This window comes from Centruroides vittatus, unplaced genomic scaffold (assembly GCF_030686945.1).
Source record: "Centruroides vittatus isolate TY-2023 unplaced genomic scaffold, ASM3068694v2 contig_726, whole genome shotgun sequence".
Taxonomy (NCBI): domain Eukaryota; kingdom Metazoa; phylum Arthropoda; class Arachnida; order Scorpiones; family Buthidae; genus Centruroides; species Centruroides vittatus.
In genome coordinates, this window is record NW_027122463.1 from 546,589 (window position 1) to 566,995 (window position 20,407).

At 26.2% G+C, this 20,407-nt stretch overlaps 1 pseudogene; it reads right to left on the reverse strand.

Annotated features, from left to right (window-relative positions):
- The window catches only part of LOC136980820 (cell adhesion molecule Dscam1-like), a 146,586-nt pseudogene that overhangs the window by 97,158 nt on the left and 29,021 nt on the right, over positions 1-20,407 (reverse strand).

Below are 20,407 nucleotides of genomic sequence, written 5' to 3' on the forward strand. Positions count from 1 at the left end.
AGCCCTTATACACATGTACTGTATGTCCTTACCTGCTCTAACGTGTACGTCTCTGGAACCTACTTTTCCAACCAAATTCGAGGCGACACATCTATAAACGGCAGAATGGATATCTTGTCGATATCGCTCTGATGGAAAGGGTGGAAAGTATAAAGTTCCGTTGGGTAGAGAAGTTCTTAAACCTGGTATATTTGTTACGGGAGTTCCATCACTCGTAACCCAATAAACTGTTGGTCTGGGATTTCCTATAACCGAACAAGGAGCAGATCCTCCTGTGCTATTGAGGAATGTCAATCGACTCAGTGGTTCCAACGTCAACGTGGGCGCCCTGTAATCCATGTATGCCAAAATTCCTAAAATAAATTTAGAAACAAAAGAAATAATTTTAATTAATACGAAGGGAATTTAATTAAATTGAAATTTAAAAATAATACAATTTTTTTTATAACTTCTTGAGAATTTTCTCATTAAACGCGTTGCACTAATTAAAGAAGATTGCACGCTAAACAATTTAAGAATATCATTATATATATATATATATATATATGTGTGTGTGTGTAAAAAATAATAATAAATAAATTTATTAAGGAAATATGAAGCGATAATTTAAAATTTCTCTTCAAATTTGCATTATGATCCATATTGAAAGATAAATGGGAATGTTTTTGAATTTTCTAAGATGGCAAGTGGCCAGAAAAAGCAAATTTAGATTCTTAGAATTTTAGATCGTATTTTCAGTCAGAATTTCTTAATTTAAAAGTTTGATCATTCAACGTAATCAAAAATAAAACAGTTTTTGAAGATTTTTCAAATTGTTTTTGATATTTTTAAATTTATTTCTTCCATTTAAATAAATTACTCGACGTAAATATATACATCTTAGGCATAAATTGCATTTACTTTTATTAATTAATTTCGGTATTAAAACCAAGTTATTTATTATTTTGTAATAAATTATTAATTAAAAAAGGGTAGGAAATTCCTAGTAAAATTTAAATAATTAAATTCCTTTATATCTTGTTAAAATTATGATAGAATACTGAATATTCGAATTAAAAATCAACAAAAATTGAATTTTATATTAAATAAAATATGTTTAAAATTTTTTAAAAATATTCGAAAAATAAGCTTATTATAGATTCATTGTTTGCAATGTGTATTATTAAAAATTAAACAGAGCTTCTTCTAACAGCATGATGAATTCTCAAAGGAATAAATTGTAATATTCTGTCTATGCTGTCTGTCAGTTCATTTCATATAAATTATTAAAGATTTACAGTGTTTATTTAAAGCTTATTTTTATATATTCTTCAAACTTATCTTACAATCGATCACTTGTTATTGTAAACTTTGTAATTAATTATAGCTGTAACCATTGAAACTAAACATTACGTGTTTGTTTACTTACAATTAACCACACACGGAAATATTAGATAAATTTTCAGCTACTGTTTATATACGTTTAATTTCTAATTGGGCTACAATTTAAAAAAATTACAGAACTATAAATTCTCAATGTCTTCCGTCTGTCTGTTCTATTATACCCGATTAAATATATACGAATTTTTCTGATCTAGAATGTGATTTCAAATCAAAAATTTCACTAGTGGAGTGACTGTATTGTTATCAGGAAAAGTATGATGTACAGGGGCAAGACACTACTAATTTGAGGTGAAGAGCATATATTTTAAATTAAATAAATTAAAAATACGAGTAAAAATTACAGCCCGGATGTTAAAATAAATAACTTATTTTATTTTTATAGTTAAAAACATTATCGATTTTCTATAACCACGTAATATAAATGGCAACGAATTTTAGGGGAAGAAATGCATGCTTTATTTTTGACTGGCATCAATTCCAGTTCGTATATCTGGAACAAATTCTGATGACATCTTACAAGCGGATATCCTTATGTTGTGCTTCAGTGTATACTGACATCACATCAATGTTTGCACGTTTGGATGTCTGCGCGAAGCACTCTTTCACACTATACGATTTTTGAAAGAATAGACCGTAAAATATTCAAACTTTTTTAATAAAAAATAATTTATTTTAAAGAATTTAATCATATTTTGTTTAGAGATAAAGAAATTTCTGTTTGGAACTTAAGAAAATGGCTTTTTTTGGTGTTTTTTTTTTCTTTTGTTTAGAAGCTATTTTAATAATGTGAATACTTAATTTTAGAATTATAATAGCGTATAAATGGACTTGAATATTTTCATAATTTTAATTAAATTACTTTGTCATAATCTAGAGATGTAAAAAAGCTTAAATTTTTCGCTATTCGAATCGATTTAAGAATTTATTTTAAGTTAATTTTATCGAAAGATACACGAAAGAAAATTGTGAAATCGCATGTTATGAAATTTCTTTAACATGTTTTTAAGATTTTATGGACTAAAAAACGTAAAATAAAATAAAATTATTAGTAAAAATCCGAATTTATTTCATTCAATTCTATAAAAAAAATCGCTTTTAATTTATTATACTTCAGCATTTTCATATAAAGTTATGAAACTATAAATGAATTTTTTAATTAATATTAATTATAATTTTCGAATTTATCAATTTTATTTAATTACAATATTTACGAATAAAATAAAAATAAGTATATAAAATGGAATCAAATTGTAATTTAACAGTAACAAATTACTTTACGAGTTGATGCGAGTGGTTGCGATAATCGCGTTGTCGCGTCGCTTTATATCAGCGATTTTGTTTATTTTACATGTAATTTATATAATATAATTAATTGATATAATATTAACAAAATTAAAATATTACTACAGAACTATCTGTTATATAATATTCTAATCACCGTAAATGTATCATAACTTATACCTATGTTATAATATAAAACTTATACAAAATAATTTTAAAGTTTTTCATATAAAATTACCAAAAATATATAATTAATATTGCCTAACAAATAAATTATATTCGAAATATATAATAAAATTGATTAAATTTTACTTAAAATTTATACTTTTAAAACAATTTTTATTTAACTCTCTCATATCTATGTTATTATGCTTGTGTATATTTTATAAAATTTAATAAGAAATTTTATTTTAATTAAATTTTGACATTAATATAAATTAATTAAATTGTCCAGATTTGCAGATTGATCAAACATTTACGGTTAGATAAAGTTATCGAGTGATAACTTCTGTAATGTGAACGTTTGACAGTAACCAGGAGAGATCCTTTAGATCTTTATTAATAGGATATTTTTTATTTATAAAAAGTAAAATAACAACTATACTTTCGAATTAGAACACTAAATAGCCTGTATTAATTATTTTAAATCATTTAAAAGTAATATTTATATATGATAGAGTAAGTTTTAGGTGTATAGATAGAAGGTTAGGTATATAGGTATATAGGATAGAAGAAATAAGTGTCATGTATATATACACTTATACACACCTGCACACCCACACACTTTCAACAACTCCTAAAGACCACCCTCTTAACATAAACCAGTCATTTTTTGAGTTTTCAGTTTTATTATTATAAATACTAAGGTCGTTAAATATACATATTAGTTACTAAGACTATTGTTTTTATCACCGTCTTTCAACCCAGCATCACCAATCCCCTCAGAATCCCGAGAAACAGCAGGCACACGCAGCTAATACTGTACAAATTTTCCTTAAATATGTTGTATAAAAATATTAAAAACATATTTTCAAATATAATATTTACAATATAATATAACAAAAGAGTTATATGTTAAACTTGAAGGTTGAGGCAAAGACTCGAATGTTTATTTCCAAAAATTGAGTGACAGGCTTTATTATACCTTTAACATTAAAAATGTAAAACTGGCGCTCGAATGTATTGTAGTTGAAAAGCTTTTTATATTAAAATTTTACAATAATGTAGATAAAAATTGAACACGCAGGCAGAACATTTTACTGGAAATAGTTTAGATAACTTTCAAACAAATAAGCGTCATTAGATCTACACCAAGATTCTCTATTCAATTATTTACAGCTCGCTGCACGACGATAGAAGGTAAGGTTGTGCTTCTATGATGTTCCTTCTTTCAACATACGAGTCGGTTTCTCCCTTAAGTATGGAATATTTCCGTTCGGTAACAAAGAAAAGTTAGCTTCATTTGCATATTTAACGAATGTGCAGATTAAGAATTAAATTCAGTTAGAAGCAATCCAATATTCTGTTACTAGCTTATAGAACGGTTTTCCTGATCCACGTCAACGATTTCGACTTTCTGCAAAGGGCATTTCCTTTACTTCTTCTTATTCTTTTTGTTCTATCGGTTCTTTGGTGCATATCCGATGTGCAAAATTCTGAATCATCAGTTTTGTGAAATCGGATCTGTGATACCGACAATCGATTTCCATGCAAAAATCCTATATTTTACTTCTGTAATATGATACTGTCATGCTACTTTAACTAAACTCTTTTATCAACAGATTGATAATTCTTATCGCTTTTAACGTGTATTTTAAATTTGTTTAAATTAACCTAATTAAACGTCTTTAGGGTTCTATTTTTTGTAAAATAATCCTAAATTTCTGACACTATACGAAGCTCGATTACGCTTAATTCAACTACTTAAAACTGTAATCTGAATAGAATTCTTTGTTAAAATGATCAATTATTCATAAATAAATTCAAAATGTTTATAATTTAATATTTAGAAAGTAATTTAAAAAGAATCTAAAGAGAACTTCGTATATTTTATCTCGACTATACCCGTTAAATCGCCATAGAAATTACGTGCAATTTGCGAGTCATCTATGGTAGAGAATTGATAAAAGCTGTTGATTTTTAGCAATTCCATGTTGGAAATTTATTCTATTATATATTCTAACTTAAAAAATATAACTCTAATTATAATTAGAATTTGGTTTAAAACACTTGATTATTATTTCTTAATTATGAGCTTTACTCGTAGTAAGATCTTCGTTTAATGCAGATAGGGCTAAGTGAATTGTAATTAGACCAGAAAAGGCCAGAGAAACTCCTGAGAGAGTTTATCGTTGCCTAATTGGCTTCTCATTACCTGCAATAGTCGAAAGTTTTTCTATGCTTGTTTGTTCTTCTTAGGAAGGATAACAACATTTATATACTTTTAAGGCTTCATAAACAATAAAATTGACAAACAAAATGATAAATTATACTTATGGAAGCACATTCTGCGTTAAAATACGTAAATTAATAAACCTATTTTTAAAAAATAGACATAAATTATAAGTTATTTTTGAACTAAATAATGCAAATATAGATGATTTGAGGCTTTGTTTACATAAAGAATTAGTTATAAATATATTTTAAAAAATAGAGGAAAAAATATTAATTTAATTCAAAGAATAAAAATTATTCTTAAATTTGCTTAAAGTTTAATATATTTCTTATTAATTGACATTAAAATAGAATTGACGAAAGAATAATGAACGAGACGTATATGTAATCTTTACATGAATTTATAATTTATTAATCGATGCAATTAAAGATTCATTGAGAAATACAACTTATTTATTCATTATTTATGCAGAATATTTTATATCCGTTGATTAATCTTAATTAAATAATGTGTAAACGTTAATTTAAAAAAAGACGTTATCAGATAATATGCCTTGGAAGAGTGTACTGTATTGTAGAATCGTAGGGAAGAAAGAAGATATAAGAGTTAGAATTTAAGGAGAGATATGATTTTAAAAATTTATCATTTAAATGCATTTGAAGAATGTCCAAATTCGTATTTCTGACTCCTTTGATAGTTTTCCCCTTGGTAGAAAGCCAATACACCTGTAGAATTCTTTCATTCTTTGGCATGTTGGCAGTTTGCCACGTTGTAACCTGAACACAATTTTTATTATTATTTAATGTAATTCTGAATGCTTCCTGCCAAATGCCACTTTCAATTTTCATTATTCTTTTTGGAATTTGAGAATTTTTGCAAAACAAAACGGCGGATTTTTGCTTTAAGTAAAATAAACTTTTAAGCAATTTATTTACATATTTTGAATATTATCTTTTATGAGACAATTTATACACTGTTGGTAGAGATAAATTGGGTTAATGTATCTTCATTTCTCAAAATCCCCGAGATTGTCATGAGGATAATTTGAAATTCAGAAACAGCAAAGAGGATTTACTAAAGACTTGACAAATGAGAAAATTTATTGAGTTAGTAATTGGCAAACATTGTAATGTTTTACTTAGAAACCTCAAAATTATTATTTATTATGTAACTTATTACATACAACTTATATATAAATGATACTGAAATTGTTCTCTGTTACCATTTCTAAAACGACTCTTTTTTTTTCTTTCTAAATGATCATTAAATATAAGAATTAATTAATTTAGTTTAAAGTTTTGTATGATTTAATTATAATAGAATATAAATAATTGTCTAATGATATTAAATGGTAAGTTCTTTGTGGTTTCACTAACTTTACCTGAAAGAATTCTGTATCTGGTCTTTATCTTTCGTCTTAAACTCTTACTGAATCTTTTACGAGTTTCTTGATAACGATATTTTTTACATCTAAAAATACTTGTTGTCATCATTAGCTATTTATGTTAAATCGTTTCGGGAAGAAACTTTATCGTTATATTACTTCTAACCTTTTACAACTACCGAAAAATCGATACATCGTAAGATGTAAAGCCACAAATAATTTTTTTAAAATGTATCCATTTAAAAGCCGCTTGTAGAAAAGGCTTTAAAAATTTACTTCTCAGATACTAATTAACTGAAAGAATTTTTAATTATTCATCTTATCGTTCTTTATCAATAATTCAAGAAGAATAAAATTATACAGCTTATACATAAAAGATCTGCATCATTAACTAAAGCAATTTAAACTATAAACGAACAAAAATTATTGTCATATCGTCACAATGCCTGGCTGCAATTGTTAATCATAGTGTTAATTTAAAATATATGCTCTCAATCTCAAATTAGTAGCATATCCCCTGTATATCATACTTTTCCTGATAACAAGAGTTATGCCTGTCATCTATGTAACTCTGTTCTAGGAAAAATTTTGAATATAAATCACGTGACGTCCGGTCTAAACAGGAAGTTCATACATAATTAATTGGGGCCTTCTGCTCCTAAGCTTTCCACATCTGGTCTCGACTTTCATCTAACACTGTTCTCGAGATTAAGGAAGGAAAGACAGTGGAAATTTATATGTCTGATTATTATCATGTATAGTTTAATATAACCCCGATATTAACAATAATCTTGATACAAAATATATATTGAGAAATACATATGATATCACACAGGCCCGTGTGAAGTGCGCGGGCTGCTGCAGCACCCCAAAACGGATGCTATAGCGACATGGTGTGTCCTTGTTAGATATGCTTCTTACGGAAAAAATACAACAGAATATATTTATAAAATTAATATACATATAACAGTATCCATCTTTTTAAAATCTCACTTAATGCAACATCTATGTAGCTATGTCTTCAGCATAAATGAAAGAAACTCTTTATGCTAAAATATTAATGTATTAAAATTGTTTACATAATTTAATCTAAACTTTTATATTGAAATTTAAGCTTTTCTATTATCCGTAAAAGCCTATTGTATCCGCTTTTTTATACTTTTCTTATAAAAAGAAAAAGAATAAATTCGGGTAAATGAGTGTCAGAATATAATAATAGAACAGCATACAATTGAGAAATTTGCATATTTAGAAAAAAAAAAAAATCTGTCAAGATCTTATAAATTTGCATAGTTTTACATGCTTTTGCATGTTATTGAATAGCATAAAAATTATGTAAAACCGCGAGTTCACGTTATGCAATTCTAATTTTAAAAAAAAACTTTTAAAAAGTGAGCAAATAACTCGAATTTTTTCATTAATATTTAATAAATTATAAATGATAAAGGAACGAATTAATTAAAAAAAATTAAAAAAAGAAGAATTTAAAGCAATTAAATTAACTTTATATGTTTTTTCCGAACTTTGATTAATGAAAAATTAAAAAGTCAAGTCAATATCTTATACGAAACATTTTAAACTATTTTAGATAAGAAGTAAAACCGATGTAGAGAATGTGTAATTTGAATATATGTAAAAAAAAATATAGAATTCGGATCTATTTAAGAATGGAATTTCACTTTTATTTTCGAACTGGAAATAGTTGTAAGTGTATGATCACTTCCTATTAAATCAGGTTCGAACTTTAAAGAAAAACTAAAAAAAAAGAAAGAGTTGTAAATGCTTAAATTGAATTTCTTAGAAAATAACGGGATTTAAATGTCTAAAGAATTACATTTTCAAATTTAACATGATTGGATGGAAGATATTTAACAAAGTTTCATATAAAATTCTTGGCTTCGAAGGGAGGGAAGAGAAGAGAAGGAAATAAAAAAATTATAATGGCAGACAAGGCAAAAGAATAGGATTAATGAAATAAAATTTTCTAAACAAGAAGCACTGATATTATTAAAAATATAAATCAGAAAAGGAATTAATGTCATTAAGTGAAAACAATTTGTAAAAATTCTTCTCGAATTTTAAGCAATTACATAAAGTTTTAGCGTAGAAGAATGTTAGTAATTCGATCAATATTCTCGATTATCTGCCGTTCAATATTATATCCTTCAAGAAATAAAGAAGGACGTCCTGATAAAATATAATATTTTTTGATAAGGATGTCCCAAAGTAAATTCTATACGATGTCTAACAGACTCTTTCCTCAAATAACCCAAGTTTTCAGCCAAATTACTAAAATTGAATTGTTTCATTCAGAATGAAGCATAAGTAAATTATATCCTATTATAACATTTGAGATTTTACGAATTATTTATCGCATCAGCTTAATAATTATGGCATTATAAGATCTTTTAAAGAATTAATTTTTTTTTTTAATTTATTCAGATTTTTAGATATCATTAGCGGAAATGAATGAATACCGATTGGAAATTCTTTCCTGTATTTATGCATTAGAAAATAAAAATATTCAACGATCATTAAGCAAGTTTACATTAGTTAATAACGAAATAATTTTAACAAGTTTTTTAACGATGAAATTTGAATGATTGTATTGACAAATTCAACATTTTTTCCCTTCTCCTCTAGGCATTGTGAGATAGTATTTCCCGTCTACAAACTTACTCAGATGTTGCATCTATTCTGTAGAATACAACTATTTCAATTTTATTCTCTACAAAACGTTTAAATATCTTTAGGATTTTCAGTTCTCCATATGTTTTTGCTCGGAGACTAAAGATAAACTACATTTTCTCTATCGCAGGACAATGCAGGTGGGGAAAATGAAGAAAAAAATCGAACACGGTTTTTTTATGTTGTCGGTGAAGCAAGATAAAAATATTTTTTTTTTATAAAATCGAACGGCAGTGTAGGAATGAAAGGAAAAGAATTTCAAATTAAAATTCCTCGCTTTAGATGTGGAAAAATACCAGCTTAATCTCAGCGGAAACTGATGACTTTAGATTTTTTTCTGTTCTTTTCTTGCTGTCTCTATTCCTTGCCACATTTTTCTTTCGAAGTGTTCTCCTTCACTTCATTTTGTGATATGGTTTCGCGAGACAAGACATTAGAAACTGAAAGATGGACTAATTCTCCTATCCTGTTCGAAAATAAAGTTATTTTAGTCTTATTGTCTAACTAGTTAAAAAAAAAAATAAAAGAATTTATAATTTTCATTTATTTTAAAGAATTAATTCAAATTTATCTTTCCTTCGTTTTAATGAAGTCTCATTTGGATATTAATCACGTGAAAATAAATTGTTTCATTTAATTTTATTTTCTTTCCGGGATTATACGAGCAATCAGTTTACGTAGGATAAGAAATTTAAAGTTTGTGAAGAGTATGGCGTTGGGTAATTAAAAGTTGTTAAATCTTAAATTTTTAGTTAAAATTTTAAATGCGTATTAAAAATATTTTTCTTAGTTTATTTGTAAATATTTTTTCCTGTCAAGTTGATCTTTGTCTATCAAATATGATACGAAGCGTAAATGACAGGACACGAACTTTTCTCCTTTTTCATTTCATTTGTGACAACAATAGGATATATAAATTCTTCGCTCCTTTATCTTTAAACTTTCGATATATTCTCTCCCCCCTCTCTCTGTATATATATATATATATATATAAGTGTATAAGTGTGTGTGTTCCTATAAAAGAAACGAACTGTGTACAACGCGCGTTATCGAGAAGTAAGCTTGAATCAAAACATATTTCTTTCCTATGACATTACGCTATTGTAGCGATCAGATGGGGTGTGTCTCGTTGCCTTCCATTTCATTTATTTTCCACATCATCTGTCAATTGTATATAAGATGACACGCGAATCTTTCAAGTCAACCATTGCATTTGGAAGGTGTGGTTCTTGTAACAGCATTTCATTATTTTCTAGAAATGTTTGTGATCAGGAGAAGTTACAAAAATTTAATAAATTTATCTATATTATTTATTGTAATTTTGTCATAATAAACAGCTTAACGATTAATCACTTATATATCTGGTAGACTGTTAGAGCTGATCACTGATCCGGACTTAAATGGACGAATTCATCAATTTTAGCCGAGATTGATGAATTCTATCTTCATAAGACATTCGCATTATTAATGAATCGACCTAGTTTTGTTCTTACAAATAAAACAATTAAGTTTCCAACGTAAATGTGAGAAAATTTGAACTGTAATTTAATATAAAGTTTTTATTTCTTCTATAAAATAAAAACACTTTAAAGACATAGATCTCGACGTTCGGACAATACGTGGTAAGTATTGGTATCGAACTGTTGTAGTGAATAGTTTTTTTAAAGGAAGAGTAACCTAGAAGTATTGAATTCACTTCAGATTTCAACATTTGATCAATTGTTTTCTTTGAAGAAAATTTCAAAGAAAATACAGGAGAACATTTTTGATTATTCTGAATGACACGAGCAGCGATTCTTGCTAACTCAAATGAACCAAAACAAGCCATTATTATTAAGTGTAACTATGACAACGATCATTAAACAATCTTAAAATAGATTATTTATTTATATTCGTTTACACTATTAATTAGTTTGATGATATTTAGAATATTATAAGACCGAGTCATAAGACGATTATGACTATTCTAAACTAAATTGACAAGTAATGCATGCCGCAAGATAATGTTGTGTAATTTGGATTTATAGTAGACGACATGATGTTACTAGCCACATTTGCTATCGAGCTATTCCACCGAAAAGCCAGATTTTACCATTAATAAATATGAAACAGTAATAAGATTACGTAATAAGAGAGTCACTTGTAATCTTTTAATGACGTAGAAGGAATCAAATCCCTGTAGTCGATGATATAAGATTCTCTGAGAAGTTATTAGATAATCCATTAAAATATTTAAGATCAGATATGTCAGTGGGAAAATGTTTTTCAAATTTACAATATTATCAATTTTTATTTTATACAGTAAAACCTGTGTAAACCGGAATCGTACGGTACCAAATATTTTTTCCAGTTTGGCAGGTTTCCGTTTTGCACAGGTTTTACTGTATTTTCGTTTTAAATTAGGAAAAAAACTGAAACAAAGATAATCATTATAAGAGTTTTATTAACTTGTATCATTGATATTGATAATGAAATTATCAGAAAATGTAGTTTTCCTCGATACTCCTATCGATAGTCTTCAACATGTTTCCTTATCTCAACGAATCGAAGAGTTGTATCCTTAATTTTCTAATGAAATATTTAAAAGAATTTACAATAAATCATATAATGAAATAAACAATAACTTCAAAAATTGCATAAAGAATAAAATTGACTGAAAAAATTTCTCTGAATGTGAATCTTTCATCATATATCAAGACATTTAAAATCAGAGCCAGCTTTATGGATATGTGACTTCTCCATCCTGCATTTTAGACAAACTAAGAAAGGCCCCTCGCATGGCTAATGTTCGGCCCTAAAAGTCTTGGAAGGGCCTCACATATTTATATTCTGAGGCCAGCAAAATACGGAGCCAGTTCTGCATAAAATTAAACTATTTTTTAAAATTGATTTTTAATTATTTTAAGCTCTCAACTTGTATTTACAAACGAATTAATATGTGTAATTAAAATTAAAAAAGTTGTTTGTATTTTTATTAAATTATAAAAATAGCATTCCTTTCTAAATGTTGATAAATGTACTCGTTTTAAATTTATTTACTTTTTTAATTATTTAAAGAAAAATAAAGAAAAACAGACAATAAATCTGATAATTCTTTATTTGTTCTAGAAACAAAAACAATAGAAAAGAGTAACAAAAACATTTGTTCATTGTAACATAATTATAGAAATGAAACGAAAATTACAAATTTACAAAAGAAGTTAGTAATTTAATCAACAGTAAACTATAAATTAAATTCAGTAGCAATTTACAGCTATTTTCATTTATATGGAATTTAAATCTATATTTTTCTAAAGATATAAAAAGAAAAAGAAAGAAACGGTAAAAAAAATTGATAAATTGTCACAAAAAATTTCTAGTTTGAATTATTGAAAATCCGAATAAAATCCAAATTGCCACATTTCAGGAAAAAAAGGGGGTGAATAAATTCCAGAATTAAAGAAATATTTCAATTCTTATGCAGCTAAAATTCAGATAATGCAATCGATGTTGAAAAATGTATAAATGACAGCAGCTAGCTGCTCCGAATATTTACGAAAGTTTGTTATTTAATGATTATACTTATCTAATTTTAAAATTGATCTGTTTTTTACAGTTTAGTTTTATTAGAAATTCGCTTCATCTCTTTTGTACTTCTCTCCATTATCTGGGTTTCAGAGTAACATTGACTTGTTCACTAAGGTCTTTACACAATCATCTTTACCAATGCAGCTTTACATAATCATCCTGTTCAACACTAGATGAGATTGATTGTATAATTTACACATTAACTGGATACGGATAGCAGCATTTGTTTTCTTTCGTCTTTATTCGTTCATCTTTCGTCACTTTGCATATCTTGCTTGAATTTCTCAATTTATCTTGCAATATCCTCAATAAAGTTTTAAATTTGGGTCATACATAAAAATGAATCGAAATAAATGCTTATACATTGTTCAGAATGCCAATTTTTTTTTCTTTTATATATATATATATATATATATAATTTAAAGTAAATATAAAACTTAGAATAAGCTGAGTGATTTTTTTCCTTTCAGGAAAATACAATATTGGAGAAAATTTCAATGTAATATAAAAGCTGATAATGATTAAATTCTTACAAAATTTGAAACTAAAATCCCTTATCGACATATTTTTTACTGTGTCTTGTTTAAGTTAAAAATAAAAGTTTAGTAGAATTTTAAATTGATTTTAAGTAAGCTGTAACCGTTTGCCTCCGGGATTTTAAACGGATTTGTCTCTCGTCAATAGACACACGCTTTGAATTACATAAATTATATGATTTTTATATCTTTTAAAAGAAATAAAATGACATTTTGGCATTTTATACTATCAAATCTGAATTTATATATATGTATATTATATATATATACATATATATTAATGGTGTTTCTCGATGGGATTCGATCCCGTGTCCCAAGAGCTAATATAGGCCTCTATATATGGATATAGTAGAAGACCAGATGACTGAGGCGATTAAGGGATCAGCTCTGAATCGAATCTATCCCATGAAGAAAAGCCAGAAATTTTTGGGGAATGGTCCACGCTAGACAGGTCGGGCCAGTTCCTCGCTTGGCCCCTTCTACGGTCGGCCCATGATAAACTTAGAAATAGAAAGGCTTTCTTGGAGAAGAACTGGCCTTGTGGGCACTAAGAAGGCCTTCTTTCCATGTCTATCGTGAGTTCGGCCAAGCCCAGAATGAGGCAGGAGAGAAACTGTCCCGACCTATCTAGCATAGACCATTCTACAAAAATTCTTGGCGTTTCTCGATGAGACTTAATCCCGGATCCCACAGAGCTGATCATTTAATCGCATCATCCATCCGGTCTTCTACAAATCCTGAATTAATATTTCGCAATGTGCATTGTTAAATAAACATATAATTTTAATCGCTAAAAATACATTTTGCTTTTATGTAGATTAGTGATTAAAGAAATAAATAACATTCTTTGTATTTTTGCGACAACTTAACACTATGCACGTATCGTCGGTTTATATATTTATATCCTTTATTACTAATACTGATTTATCATATTTTCTTTAAAAATACGTATTTACAAAACTTTTTACATTTTGTGTGTTTTCAATGGGAATATTATAAGAAAACAAGCTATTAGTATTGCAAGCAGAATTGCTGTCACGCTTCAAGACACACGTTGAAGTCGATCTAGTATGAAAAGAATGTATTCTTCATTTAACGGCATTATTATAAAATTTGAATTGTTAAAGAAAACTTAAGACATAATTTAAGGCAATATAGAAAAGATATTTCTATAAATAAAGTGTGAGAATGTTTTTTAATGGAATTTATGAACAATTTTTTAACACTTCTGTGAAGCTTGAAAGCACTTTATAAACTGCTACTTTCAAAGAAAAATACAGTAAATGTTCCGAATGGAATATATTTTTGGGAGAGAACATGGTTTATTTTATGTTAAATTGCAAAAAAAGAAAAAAAATTTACATGTATTCAATGTGTTAAAAACATGAATTGATAAACGTGATGACTTCATCTTTTCTGAATTTGGTTCAAACTGGATAAGAGGATCATAAATTATTCGATAAAAGATGCATTGAGATAGCTTTTAAGAGTTATTTCTCAGTAAATAACCTCCCTTGCGGCAAGGTAAGCTTATTTAGAAATAACAGAAGCTTATATCTAATCGAATCGAGTTTGAACAATTATAGGCTACTGTTCGGATACTTCATTGTCATGAACATAAAACTTACATGATTTCACCAACTTAATTCCATTATATTTTATGAGACTATCGAAACAATCTTGTCTATAACGTCTTTTCGTTTCCTAGATCTTAGAAAAAGAAAAGAAGCTGCAGATAACAATGACAAAACTGGAGCATTATTCACCATTGGGACACATTCTACTTTTAAAATAGGCATAGAAAAAGTTTCGAATTCATGATAATAAAGAATACATTCGATAAGAAAATAAGAAGAAAAAATAATAATGGTAATCATAAAAATAAATGGTTATATTTATTTATAAATAATGATATACCATAATAAATAATTAAAATTTAACTAAATGCATAATTCATTATAAACGACTGTGAAGTATGGGAAAGAACACATGGTCGAAATCAATAAAAAATGCAAAAAAATAATAATAATAAATAAAGTAAATGAAGTCAAATTAAATTATAAATAATATACAAGGCTTATTATGATTCATCTATTTAATATATTTTTTTAAAATTTTGTAATTGAATAAATATTTAACTTGAAATAATTTATTGTCTTTGTTATATACAGTGGATTCTTTATACAATAAAGTTTTAAAGAACTGAACTCGATCATACATTATATCAATGGTTTAGTATATACATAAAAAATGGCAAAGATTAATAAAATTATTCACTATATAGGGGTGGACACGATATCAAGACCCCTTTATATGTAGTTATTTAACTGACAGTTAAATTTATTTATAGTTTTATTAACAAAATCTGAAAAATAAAAACGCTTTGAACTCTTGCTATAGTGATTCTTGTTGTTCTTGTGTTTATAGTAAACTCTTGATGTAATAAATGATTTAGCTCAATCCTTTAAGAATTCACTATATAGAGAATCTAATGAATATGTTTATCGATACAATAACGAATTTCATTCAGCATTAAAACCTCTGTGAAAGCAAAAAAAAAATCTTTTACAAACACTCTTTATAACAATATGAAGAGCGTTATTTCACTATTACTAAATACAAGTTTTACAAGAAATTCCCTATTACAACAGATCCCTATTGCTAATTAGAAATTTTCTTGTAATTTAGTCTGAAAAATCGCCAGAGAAACAGGATCCTACAAGAGATTGGCTAATAGGAATTTTTTTTTATTGTAATTTAGTCTAAAAATCGCTAGAAATAAGAGATTTAGGAATACAAGAGATTCCCTATTACAAAAAATCTCTATTAATAAACAGGAATTTTCTTGTAACTTAGCCTTAAAAATTACATGTAAATCTTTAGAAATGTTTTCTAACAGAGAATATATTTAAAATAACATTTTTAATCAAAAAATATTTTATTAAAGTATATTTTTAAACAAAAATCTTTTCAATTCACTAAAAGAATCCCTCAACGACAGATGTATTCTGAAACAATGTTTACAGCATTAAAGAAAGATTATTGTTTGTTCAAGAAGAAAATGGCGAACATATACAACATTTAAGTTGAATATAAGTTGCTGAAGAAGCTGCTTTTATTTACGTACAGGTTAGATTTATTTATTAATTTATAAAATTCAATAATGATTAATAAAAATAATAACTCGCTTTCAAAGAATTTGTTTATTTAATTCTTTTATATAAATAAAAATAAGAAATAAATTAAAAATTAATATTATTTTTCAAACTTATTTAATAATTAATAAAATTTTCAAGATTCTGATGTTTATTTATTTATATCTTAATTAATAAAAACAAAGTTTATTTGTTTTATGAAATTAATTAGTTACAAGATTTGGTTTTAATATTAAATAAAATTTTTTATAAATATTTAAATTAATTATTATTCAATTTTTTTTTGTATAAATAATTTACTTAATACATAAATTCAAACAATATTTTTGAAGCGGAAAAATATTTTTTGTATGTCCTACACGAAATTGTTGTTGCTGGAAATAGTATAAAAATGTTCAATATAAAAATTACAGAATATGAAAATGTTATTGTTTATTTCCTTGTAAAATTTTTTCAGTAATGTTGGTTTAAATTGGAATTTACAATGACAACAAAGAAGCACACATAACAATTCTGCAACGTATCAAACATCAGAATGAAACACAAGATTCTCTTGTTAATCGATAACAAAGGTAAAAAACATAATAAACAATTAAAAATAATAATTTTAAATGTTATGTAATTCAATATTTTTCGTCAAATTTTCTAACAAAAACTTTACTAAAAGTAGTTTCTAGTGTTTTTACCTTACAAAAAATATATATAAAACCATTTTATTGTCTGTTAAATAAAAAATGCTATTATTAAAATTACTTTGATTATAATTTTTATATAAATAATTTAGAATGTTTTCTAACATACCTGTACTATATTTAAAAATTTTTCAGAATACTTTTGTACTGAATAGTTTCTAAGTACATATTTGACTATCTCTGTGTTGAATATTCACAAAATGTATTTCTAAATATCTTTGTATTCAATATTCTATAGATGTTTTACTGCGAATAATGTCTAAATATATTTCTGAATATTTTGTATTGAAATGTCTAAATATATTTTTGAATATTTTTGCACTGGTATGCTTTAAATATATTCCTAAATGTTTCTACTAGAAATTCTCTAAACACATTCTTGAATATTTCTATAATAAAAATATTTTATTATCATTAAATAAAAATGCTACTATCACAATTATTTTAATTATAATTTTAATATAAGTAATTTAGAATATTTTCTAACTTTACAATTCAGAAAATTCCATAAAATTCACTTATAAATATTTAACCGTATGTTAATAATGCTACTAGTAATTTAAATCATTAAAAAATAATAATAAATAAAATTTTCACGTTATGTTATTTAATTTATTGATTTGAACGTTATGTGAAAATTATCTTAAAGGCTATATTTATGTATCATTAAATTCATGAATTACTTAACAAATGTTTATTTCTTAATTAAAAATAATTATCCTGTCAATAAACAATTTTAAACAATGAATTCTATTTATAATTTCAAGTTGAACAATTAGGAAATTCATTTTAATCTCTAGCTACTTTACATCTAAATTGTTTAGCGCCGTAGCTATCACATTAATATAATTCCTTTATTGTATCATCTCACCCTTTTTATTATCCTCTTTTCCTAATTCCACTCTAGTCCAGATCAATTGTATTCACTTTAAAATTAGTAAAATGGATTCCCTGACTTCAATTCCACATAAATCTTTATGCATTTCTCTTAAAAATTACATTTTTAAGCAGCTTTTTCTTCGTTTTTTAAAATTATTTCTATAATTTATCGCTTATAAATCTTGTTTTTAATTTGTTATTTTAATTTCTTTTTTAGAGATATGATTTTAATACTGCATTAATTCGTATTTAAGGCCGTAGTGTAACCTCGGAGAAGTCCAGGCGGCTGTTACTGTCTTGCAAAGTTAAGAGGATCCCTCCCAGGTTATCATTGTATATACAGGAATAACACATGTATATACAATGCTAAGCGCTATATTTACAATGGTACAAGAGTGAATGAAGATGTGCTCGTTCTAATTGGGCCTCCTTCAAGTATTAATTCTAATTAGGCTACTGATTTAAGACGTTTATTACACTTAAAAGTTAAACAGTTCTAAATTTATATTCGCGTGAAATGTAAAAAATGAATGGTTTGCTAGTCGACTGAACTGTAGATTTATGTTTTTATTCAATTTTATGCTTTATAAAACACTATTATTCCGTATAAATTGATAATAATTTCATTAATTTCGACGTTTATTAACTGTTTTTTACAATGAATTAATTTCTTGCCTACCAGTGACCGAGTGGAAAACCACAAAACACCGGTCGTGGGTTCGAATGCCCAACGTGCTGGCCGCGTGGAGTTTTACCAAGATTTCTTCACGTGTCTAACACATAAATAAGGGCCATAGAAAGAGGGCCTTTATTTATTTATATTTATAACCATGAATAAGAACCTCAAAGAAAGTCCTTCAAGGAGGCACCTTTGGTAGATCGTCCATGTGTTGCCTATTGATCCAATTCTACCTAAGCTTAATTTAAAAAAAAAAAAAAATTATAAAATAGTAATATTGAAATATATATACATAAACTTTTATTTAAATAATTAAAATAGATTTTTAAAAGCTCATTGTTTTAGGAGGAAACTTGAACGGAAACTCGAATTTAGTCATCACTTCGTTTTTAAGTTCGTAAAATTGGATGAGAAATTTAAATCGTATCCACATTTTCATGTTAAAAATATCTTAAAAATACAGCATTATATTAAATTTAAAAGCATTTAATAGAAAAATTGATAAAATAAATTTCAAATTTAATGTGCACCTCAATTTTAAAGTTGTAAAAAGTAGGTGCAATTTAAGACGTTTGCGTGTTTGAAAAGGGGCTTTCAGGAGGAAGATTGACTGATAATTTGAAATAAATTTTTAAATTTAAGTGTGAAAACGAAACATTTTTCGTATAAAAAAATGCCGTTAAATTCAAAGTAATGCTGTATTTTATAGTCTGTATTAAGAAACGGTTCCTATAATCCAATATGAATTTCATTTATTTGTAACAAACAAATTTTCTAAAATTTAATAATGTCGAATTCTTTTTTAGTTATTTCAAAATTGTCATCTAACAAATATTAAATCCTGTTTCAGACTATAAATATTTGCAATTTACCGTAAATCTTTACCTATTTTTAAGTAACTGAGGCGATTCTTTTACACCAATAACATATTTTTTACATTTATTATTCAGATAAAATTTTACATTTGATTAATTTTAAGAATTCCCTACAGAAGAAAATGAACTATTAAATGACATGCTAATGTAGAAAATGGCCAAAGAATTTTATGATCTGTTGCAATTTAAAATTTTATTACTCAACCTTATAATATTAAAAAAATAAAATTAAAAAAATGTAATATAAAAGATAAATAATCGCAAAATTTTATTACATTTTATTTCATTTTCGTTTCTAAAATTTATTGTATATATATATAAATTTTTATTTCCTTTTAAATGTGTAAAAGAAATTAATTTAAAGATATCATTACACGAATTGAAAACATATTATACTTTACATTTATGTATTTATGTAATTTTACGTTTAAAAAGTATTATTATTATTATATATAAATTAAAAACTCTCTTATTACTTTTATACCATATTTTAGTCTGTATGTGTGTCATAACGCTGTTTTTTTAATAGAATATCTCAAACAATTGAATCAATGGAATATATTTAAAATTCATTATCTGGTTGAATTTCGTAAAATATATGGAAATTAGTTGTCTAATTTTTAATTTCAATTCGTTTTATACGTTTTAGTGGCTTCTTATTAATTACCGTGTACAGTTTTTGAGCCACATTTGATCTCCTCCCTCCGTTTGCCTATAATGGTGTACTTTTGGAAAACCTCATTTAATTTACGTGTACGATTGTTCTTAGACTTCCTCGACACTGATGAAATAACTAAAAATTTTTCTAACGGATGTTTATTCACATAACTGGTAAGAGGGAAAATTTGTATATCACTAATACCCTTAAAGTAGACAATACGTCGAACGTCTCT